Raw genomic sequence first — 10,836 nt, forward strand, 5'->3', positions numbered from 1 at the left:
TGTGTATCAAAGTAAAGCTTTGATCTTCTTTTGCTTTTACCCGGATGATGGAGAAGGAAACCGGCAGCTTCACAGTCTGTGAAATGCCGGCTTTCATCCCAGACGCCGTGTCCTGTACCTGCCGTCGGGTCGACCATCAGCGCTTTGTGTTTACATCTTTGTGCGTTTACATGCTCTTCGTTGTTCTTTTAGCTGTTTGGCGCTTGTTGAAATAGTTTTGTGAAATTTAAATGTAAAAAATGAATTTAGGATTGAATTAATCGATATCACATTATTCAAACCAACATCGATTTATATGCTTTATTAACTCTTGACTGTGTGATGGTTAATTTTTTAAGCATTTCTTTTTTCATATTTTGCTCTAGGAATCCTGTATATTATAAATGTTGTCGTGATTGTGTGTTTTTGTGTCCTATTTTATTATCTCCACTCTCTGGAGAGCATTCTTTTGTTAAAGAGGCAGTCTAAATTCTTATCACCCACGGAACAATGCACCTGTAATTAATCCGCTCATCAGTGAGGACTTCTAAAGAGTTGGCTTCCTCCTCTCTGGTGCCAGAATGTCTTCTTAGACTGCAGTATTTCACAACCACATGTCTTACAAGTTTAGAATAATGAGTATCCAGTATTACTTAGATGATCTTTGCTTTTGCGTATAGCTTGCAGCCTCTCTCTTCATGCATTGGAAACATACAGTGGCTTGCTAAAGTATTTTGGCCCCCTTGAACTTTCCCACATTTTTTCACATTACAGCCACAAACATGAATCAATGTTATTGGAATTCCACGTGAAAGACCAACACAAAGTGGTGAACATGTGAGAAGTGGAACGAAAATCATACATGATTCCAAACATTTTTTACAAATAAATAACTGCAAAGTGGGGTGTGAGTAATTATTCAGCCCCCTTTGGTCTGAGTGCAGTCAGTTGCCCATAGACATTGCCTGATGATTGCTAATGACTAAATAGAATGTACCTGTGTGTAATCTAATGTCAGTACAAATGCAGCTGCTCTGTGACGGCCTCAGAGGTTGTCTAAGACAATATTGGGAGCAACAACACCATGAAGTCCAAAGAACACACCAGACAGGTCAGGGATAAAGTTATTGAGAAATTTAAAGCAGGCTTAGGCTACAAAATGATTTCCCAAGCCTTGAACATCCCACGGAGCACTGTTCAAGCCATCATTCAGAAATGGAAGGAGTATGGCACAAGTGTAAACCTGTGTTTAGGTTCCCGTTTTGCCTAAGTGAGTTTGTGTTTGGGTCCTACCCTGCCTGCACTCAGCTGCTTTATGACACCATCAGTGCATCAGGAAGATAAATCCAAGTGGTTAGGTGCTTAGTAAATAGTTCAAGCAGCTGAAACCTCAGGAGGAGGAGGTAAAGCAGGAACCATCATGGAAGGACAAACCCTTGTAGGATGAAGCACTAATCATGGCACCAAGAACAAGACCAGTAGAGGCTGGTTTTTACCACACCAGGCAGGACCCTAGGTGCAGTCTGTGCAAAGATGCCCGCCATATAGTCAAAGATATTAAATTGGCCCTCCAGTGAGATGACAGTGCCCGATGTGGCACACAACTTATTTAAGTTTGAGACCCCTGCTGTAACTTCTTACAAATCTGTTGAAGAAATCATTCAGTTCATTTGCCCACCTCACATCCCCCCCAGGCAGAAAGTTCTAACCTTTGTGGCCCGAGATGGTTCTGAGGCCTCTCCAGACCTCGCCAATGTTGTTTTGTTGAAGCTGGTTCTCTATCTTCTGCCTGTAGCTGTCCTTCTCTTTCCTTATCAGTCCCCTCAGCTGTCTCTGCACCCTTTTCAGCTCCTCCTTGTCTCTAGATTTGAATGCCCTCATGGCCAATGATCAATGGTCACGACAATTTGGATACTAATGATCATGGAACTGACCTCACAGCCCATTGTTGGTGCTAGATTCTGTCATTATGCAAATGTACTGTTTATAAGATTGGGGAAACCTGCAGTCTGCTGAGACTGAAGAAGTCACCAGTTGGTGATGAAACATTTCTCCCACTAAAAATGGTATGTCCAGATGAACAGATTCAGCATTCTGGTGCTATTTAAATAATTTTTGAGATAAAAGTAAGGTTGGAGATTGGCCTATAATTAGATAAGACAGCAGGTAAAGTGATGACTTTTCTCTTTTTTATAGTCCCCTCGTGCTTCAAGAGGACCACCGTCCTGAAGAAACCTAATGTGAGCTGTCTCAGTGACTGTCTCCCAAGAGCACTTACTTCCATCATTATGAAGTGCTTTGAGCATATAGTCGAAGTTCACATCACGTCTTCGATGCCTGCTTGACCTGTTTCAGTTTACATGAAGGGCCAAAAAGATTCACAGATCATGCAATAGCATTAGCTCTGCATACTGCCCCCTCCCACCTGGATCGTAAAACACATGCAGTGGTGTGAAAAAGTATTTGCCCCCTTCTTAATTTCTTAGTTTTGTTTTGTTTGTTTTTTTTGCATATTTGTCACACTCACATGTTTCAGATCATCAAACTAATTTTAATATTACACAAAGATAATCTGAGTAAATACAAAATTTATTAAGGGAAATAAGCTATCTGCACCTACCCAGTCCTGTGTGAAATAGTAACTGCCCCCTCTTGTTAAATCATCAATTAGCTGTGATTAAACACAGTTTTTGTCAAGCTCAGTTCAGTTTCACTAGCCACACCCAGACCTGATTATTGCAGACCTGCTGAATGAAGAAATCACTAAAACCAACAAAGTGAAATAGGCTAAAAGATCTCAAAAAGCAACACATCACTTTACAATCTAAAGAAACGATATGAGCAACAAAGTCATTGACATCTATCAGTCTGGGAAGGGTTACAAAGACATTTCCAAGGCTTTGGGACAGCAGAGAGTCATTATCCAAAAATGGAGAATACTTAAAACAGTGCTGAACCTTCCCAGGAGCAGCCTGCCTACTAAAATTACTCTAAGAGGGCACTGACGACTCATTCAGGAGGTCACAAGAAAACAGCCAGAACAGCATCTAAAGAATGTACGGTTACGGTGTAACCTTGGTTCTGTGAGTGAGAGACTATCTCTCCACTCCGTTACATATTCCATATGTACGGGGTAACTCTGTAAGACACCAGTCAGCAGGCGCAAGATTGGCCTGAACTGGCCCTGCAGATGCAAGGACCACAATTGATTGGCCACTCAAAGTCAGCCCATGAACCACCAGGCCGAACGGCAGGAAGCACAGCACCAGTTTGGAACCTGCTGGATGCGAACCTACAACATGCGGGCAATATGCCAGACAGAGAGTTAGCGCCACAGGCTGGAGAACACACACGCCACAGCGAGGTCTGACTGGTGCGTAAACCGGCGAACCGCGGGCAACACGCCAGGGGAACGCAGCAGGCCGAGGTAGGGATGTGACCTGTCCATCCCCAGAGTCAAAGCCGCCCCGTGCCATCGACAGACAGGGAAGGGGGGCCGGCAGCCTAGCCTGCAGAAGTGGAGGGCTAAGCATTGGGAGGACCAGAAGGTCTACTCACAGCACCGAGCAGCCACGATGTGCTGCCCGCAGGCAGATGAGCAATAAAAGCGAACTTGCAAACAAGATACTCATGATCAGTCATTCAGTTACAGCCCACTGAGTGGGCCTGTGCAGGCCGCGTAAGCCGTGACAGGCAGGTGTGTACCGGACAGAGAGCCAGAGCTGCAGGCTGGAGGACTCACACTCACTGGCTGACGAGCCCCGTGTGCACACTCTGCAAAAGATCTCCAGCTGGGGCCTGAGAATCCTAGGGCCAGAACCTGGAATCCCAGGAGCAGACTGAGGAAAGAAGCACAGCTCACTGAGCTGAAGATCGGGAAACCCGCTGGCCGTACAAACCTGCAACATGCGGGCAAGACGCCAGACAGGGAGCCATCGCTGCAGGCTGAGGAACACTCTCTCACTGGCTGATGTATCACACACAGCGAGGTCCAACTGGCGCGTAAACCGGCGAGCCGCAGGCAATACGCCCATCTGGAATGGGGGAGCTGGCGTCCTAGCCCACCAAAAGGCCACATGGGGACTAAACCCGAAGGTTTACCCCAAGGCAGAGTGGCCGCTAAGCACTGTCCACAGAGAGGGGAGCAGCAAGAGTGAACTCCATAAGAGACACTTGTGCACAGGCGGCGCTGCAGGCTGGAGAACACTCACTCACCGGCTGAAGAATCAGACTAGGTGAGGTCCAGCTGGCCCGTAAACTGACGAATGCGGGCAATAAGCCAGGGGAGCACAGCCTATTTAGCCACTTAGGCATGGCAGCTAGCTAATGCCATGACACACAGTGGATGGCCGAGCAGGATGTGATGCAAGGCCTGTCCTAGGAGCCAAGCTTCCAACCTGCACCGTCCCACAAGGGGAGGGGCTGGTGGCTTAGTCCATGGAGAGTGGAGGGCCCAAGTGGGGAGGCGGCCCAAGTGGGGAGGCGACCCAAGGTCCGTCACCAGGGCATAGCAGCCACTCTGCGCTGTCCGCAGACAGGGGACTAGCAAGAGTGGACCCAACGAGACACCTGTGGACAGTCAGGAAGTTTCCATGTAAATTGTAACACATTGACAATGCACTAGACAGGGAGCCAGCGCTGTGGGCTGGAGAACACTGACTCGCTGGCGGACGTATCAGACCCAGTGAGGTCCAAATGGCGCGTAAACCTGTGCACTGCCTGCAGTAGCAGCACAGCTGCTAATGTGATGGGCCGAGGTAGGGATGCGACCCGAAGGGGGCGGGGGGGCTGGCGGTCTAGCCCGCTGAAAGGCGAAGTGGAGACTTAACCCGAAGGTCTGCCCCAGGGCCGAGTGGCCGCTAGCACTGTCCGCAGAAAGGGGAGCAGCAAGAGTGAACTAGAGAATGAGACACTTGTGCACAGCTGGTGCTGCAGGCTGGAGAACACATACTCGCCGGCTGAGGAATCAGACACAGCGAGGTCCAGCTGGCGCGTAAACCGGTGAGTGCAGGCAATACACCAGGGGAACACAGCCTGCAGCTGCAGCAGCTATATGCCAGAGAGAAACCTGGCTAAAATAGGCTGAAGAACGCTCACTCGCCAAAGCGAGGTCCAACTGGCGTGTAAGCCTGAGAAATGCGGCCAACACGCCAGGGGAACACAGCCTGCAGCTGAAGTGGAGGGCAGAGTCAGGGACATGACTCATCCGGGGGTGTCAGCTCACTGAGCGGGCCCCTGCTGGCCATGTAAACCCGCAACATGTGGGCAATCTCCTAGACAGAGTGCCATCACCGCAGGCTGGAGAACTGTGAACCACTGCCTGAGGTGTCAACGCAGCGTGGCCCGACTGTCATATAAACCTGTGAACCGCGGGCAATATGCCAGGGGAACATAGCCTGCAGCAGGAGCTGGCCACTAGGCCCAACTCAAAGGATGTCAGGGGGGAGGAGGGCGGCTGGAGGACAGCTGAGTCTTAGCTCCAAGTCCTCCCCGTCTCACCTGTATATGGCCGTCTGCGAAGGACTCAAACTGGGGCTGGAGATCTCCAGGGCCCCAAGTTGGAGTCTTGGGGGCAGGGCGAGGCCCAGAAGCTCTGGGCCCCCCTACCCTGACCATATGCCCGCACAGGCACCTCAACAGCAAAGTGGCTGCAGGGTCGACCGGCAGCCTCATCAGGCAGCCCTCTGACCAGAGCCGGGGCTGACAGCCAGAGGTGGCGACAAAAAAATGAGGTGAAAGTATGGCGTGCTCCCATATAAGCGAGGGTAGCTGCGAGGAAGGCGCCAACAGCCGTCCTGCACCGTCTGTGTCCCCAGCCCACCTGCAGCTGTCACTCCAAGTGCCGCTGATGGAGAGTCAAATGGTATTATTTAACAGTGCTTGCCGCTGTTATTCATTTTGCTTGTTTTGCCGTATGTTAAGTGGGTGACTGGACATTTCATTTTGGCTAGCTTGTTTATTAGCAATGACTTATGCCACATTCATGTGCTCCGTACTTTTTCATGTTAGTCAAATAAAGAATGGTTAAAATTCTTTGAGCCTTTAAAAAATGCACCTGATTTGTCTGCTAGATGTGGATGAATGCGGCAAATCTTGCACCACATTTCAGTGCGCTCATTGTTAGCTTCAAGCCATGGCACATCTTGGAGCCACTTTTCTGAAAAAAAGTATTTTCTTCGGCTCTGGCTCCGGTTGGCATTTCTTAGCTGGTGGCGGCACACCAAAGAAGCTGCTTAATGTCTGGGGTTTTTTTTGGACATTTAGCTGGTGACAAGAAACACATGGAAGGTTAAATGACACGGTCAAGTATGCAAAGGCACTTGGTAATGCAACTGTCACTAGGCATTCCTAATTTTTGTCATGCATGCGTACCTGCGTACCAGTTATGTGCACCCCTGTCTATAACACACAGACAAAAAACCACTCACTCAATAACTGCTATCAAATTATCATGTCTGTTCAACCTAACATACATGTTTTAGGTCTGTGGGAGGAAGCTGGAGTACCTGAAGAAAACACACACATGCACAGTTAAAAATGCAAACTCAGCCAAGGCTTTATCCTATGAACCTTCTGGCTGTAAGACAAAAGTGCTAACCACCATACCACTGTGCCACCCATAGTAACTCATATAATAATTGATAATATATGGACAAAAGTATATCCTGGAATACAAATAACATATTCATCCATTACTAAAAATGCATTTAGCTGTCAAATTCTGCAATCTGTATTTACTTACCTAATTCTCTCCCTAACAATCAACAATACAAATTCTCCCAGCCCCCAGAAAGACTGGGTTATCATTTCCACACTGGTTAGCATTTAGTCTATCACGTTTGTTGTTATAGCTAGCAACTACTGCAGGAAAATGGCAAGTTTCTTTAAGGTATTGTTCAGTGTGTTTGTAATGCTTGTAACCCTGGACTATGCTTCTGAAGATGAGATTAAGATGGGAGTCTCTGGGAAATACTAGGTGAGGAGCTATTAATGCCTTCATATACCAGCTGCCATAATTTTGTACAGTTCTATATTGTAAACAAAGCCAGTTTTACACTGTAGAGTTTCCATAGGATTTAGAAGTTTCAGATTTCTTAAGTCATATCATATGATCTTATTTGATCATATATTTATTTGAACATCTTATTTGATGTTCCTACTGCTAAACAAAACAAATTTTGGTTTCTCAAACTATCCATAATTTCTAGTAATAAATGCATTGGTTTGTAGATACACCTTCTGTATCTTCATACAATAAATCAGAACAAAAATATATGAATAAATACATTTTTCAGAAGAAAGCCACATCTTGATACATGCTGGTTTAACATAAGAAGCTAAAATATGTTCCACTATGTTACTGGTTGAATCTCAGATTTGTTTAACATATGCAGATATAAATTAAGTGTGAAACCATTGCTTTAATGGTGGCCCTTGGCTGGTGGTATGTGAGGAAACATTTATTCCATTGAGTGTACCTTTGCTTCAAATAAATAACTAATACTTTTTTTTAAAGGAATGTCCTATTAAACAAAAACAACAAAATAACAAATGCAATAAAAACCTAGTCCTTCCTCTCCGTAAATATTTCACTGAAATTCCGTTTAAAAGAAAGGGTAAGCACTCTCGTCACCTGACCACTTTTTAGCCAATGAGCTTCAGTTTTCACCCCTCCCCCCTCACTTCGTGACTTGAGTTGAGGAGTATTGACGCTTGGCTGTGAACTGGTGTGGAGATGCTAACAGGTAACTTTAAACTTTTGAATTTTTCCAGCTTTGTAGTCCAGCAACCAGTTAGATTTAGTTTTGTCAAGGTTTTTCTTTGATGTATGTTCCTTGATTAAGCTTTGTATTTCAAGCTAATTCAAAGGCTAAATCTAGCTTTTTTTGATGACACGTTATGTATTTATTAGTCAAGGTTAAATACCTAGTCTAACACATATGTTTTTAGTTAAACTGTGGCATTTGAAATTACTGCGATGTTATTATTTACTCATCCCACTGTCTCCAGATTTTAAGCAATGCTGCAATATACGTGACATGCTAGTATTGAGACAAATTTAAGATAACCGTGGTAGCTAACATTTGATTATCTGAGGCCATGTGATCTGCACTCTCTGGAGTGCAGATCACATGGCCAATTTATGATCTATCAGCAACATGCCTATCAGTTTTTTAAAATGTCAGTTTATTAAAATGCCAAGAAAAACCGGAGTGAAGATGTCATCACGTTTAGTGCAGGAACAAAGATAGATAGATAGATAGATAGATAGATAGATAGATAGATAGATAGATAGATAGATAGATTTTTACCTCTTCTTCTATATCGTGGTGAATAAATGAACAAGAGCCGATCAAACAATTATATGACTGTTTTGGTTGTTTATTAATAGGGAAACTTGTGGGAGTGATGGCAGGAGAGAGCGGTGTCTATAACAAGTTTTGAGATGTGAGAGATTTGTGACATTAAGTGTGTCTGGAGTGTATTGTTAGTTTGTAGTTAAATCTGGGTTTGATTGTTTTGTGTGTCAAAATGGTGAGGTGAATGTCACCCTGACCCTGGCTAAAAAGCTACCAAAGGCAGACTGAAATCTAAACACTGTCTCCAGGTGTGCAACAGGAGGAGTGATACACTACCTTTTGTCAGGCCTGTGGTATGTCCCTCTGTTCTGTCTTGTGGTGGACAGGAACAATTTTGATGAGTGGCACAAATAATTTGTGTGACACCTGATTGTTTTTAAATAATAATAAATAATAATAAATTTTATTTATAGCGCATTTCAAGACACCCAGGGACACTTTACAATAGGATGAAACACATAATAGAACAATGACAAAAGAAGGAACAATAAAAACAAAAGTACAAGATAAAATTAACAAACAGTGGGTTCACAGTGGACATGCAAATTTGAACAGATGGATTTTGAGTTGAGATTTAAACTGTGGGAGAGAACCAATGTTTCTTATATCTGGGGGTAGAGAGTTCTACAGCCTGGGAGCAGAGCAGCTAAAAGCTCTGCTTCCCATGGTGGTGAGGCGGAAAGAAAGCACAGCAAGCTGGATAGAAGAAGAAGATGGAAGTGAGCGGGCAGAAGAGATAGTGCTTAACAGGTCAGAAAGGTAAGGAGGAGCAAGGTTATGAAGGGACTTGAAGGTGAGCAGAAGAAGTTTGTACACTATCCGGAATTTCACAGGGAGCCAGTGAAGTTCCTGAAGAACAGGGGTGATGTGCTGGTAGGAGGGGGTTCTGGTAATAATGCGAGCAGCAGAGTTCTGAACCAGATGAAGCTTATGGAGGAATTTATGGGGAAGACCACGCAAGAGAGAATTTCAGTAGTCAGTACGGGAGGTAACGAGACAATGGACGGAGACAGGGTGGAAGAGAAGGACTTAATCTGTTTATATTGCGTAGATGGAAATAGGCAGAACGGGTGAGATTATTGATGTGAGATTTATAGGAAAGTGAACTATGTAGGATGACACCAAGGCTCTTAATCTGAGGAGAAGGGAAAACCAGTAAATTTGTAAATAACCTTACAAAAACCACCTGAGGAATTTCCTGCATTTTTATGTAAATAGTTGTATATAATGTGGTTTGTAAAATGTGTAAATATGTTTTAGAAATGTGAAATTAAGTAATGAGACTGAATCGCTAAACGTCTTTGTGATTTTCATAGTGAAAAGTATAACCTTAACCTACTCTGATTTTATGTTTTTGGGTCAGTTATGTCAATACAGTATGTCAAAATTAGAGGTTATTGTGTAAAGAATGATGACAAAGAAGGCAAGGAAAACTTTTTTTTAAAGGGGAAATATAAAGGTAAAATTTAAAAGTAGTCGAAAACAGCCAATTATACCCTTGACTCAAGAGGGTTAGTACCTCCTGTAAAAGATCAGTTTTCACTGTAAACTACAGTGATGAAGTATTACACAAATTGTACTATTATTTTTTCTTTTTCTGAAAAAGTGCATTCCAATGAGGCAGCCAAGAGAAGTTTAAACCCAAAGATGAAGCGTATACGCCCATGGCATCGTCCTCCCTCAAAGATGATAAGCAGGTGACTAATTTTCTGCTGTTCTTATTATGGCAAAAATAACACAACATAGTTGTTTGGATGTTGATAGTGAGGTTGGTAGACACAGTTCTTACAGTGCTGGTTAATGTAAGATACATACATTGTGAGGACTGTGTGTGGATACTGTCGGGTGTTATTTAGTTTACACTGTGGAATTAATTTTCTATCAATATTACTGCATTACATTTGGCTCATTTATGTCACTAACCAGTGTAGCTACATAACTGTATTGTAAAGTCTCAACGTATCTGTGTTGAATGGATGTTAATGCCCTTTTGTATTTGTTTGCACTACGTTTCAGGGCACACCGATCTTCCTCATGTTGATACGCCCATGGCATCATCCTCCCTCAAAGATGATGAGCAGGTGACCAATTTTCTGCTGTCGTTATTATTGCAACAAGACCACAGCAGTGGTGTTTGGATATTGATAGTGAGGTTGGTAGACATACTACTTACAGTGCTGGTTAATGTAAGATACATACATTGTGAGGACTGTGTGTGTTTTGAATGTGTAAATCCATTGAAAGATGGGCTCTTCTTAAAATGAACAATTACAAAATGCTTTCCAGTGGTTTGCTAAGGTTTTAAATCAACAGGTAGGTGACTTCCCCAAAAGTTGATTCTGTTCATCTGGACGTATCTTTTTCAGTGGGAGAAACCTTTCGTCAGTCATTCAAGAGACTCTTCAGTCACTATCAACATCTAAACAACACTTGTGTGTTCTTGTTGGATGAGACTGAAGAAGTCATTTGGATAAATGTCGAAATGTTTCTTCCACTG

This window comes from Neolamprologus brichardi, chromosome 9 (assembly GCF_056152115.1).
Source record: "Neolamprologus brichardi isolate AB-2024 chromosome 9, ASM5615211v1, whole genome shotgun sequence".
NCBI lineage: Eukaryota > Metazoa > Chordata > Actinopteri > Cichliformes > Cichlidae > Neolamprologus > Neolamprologus brichardi.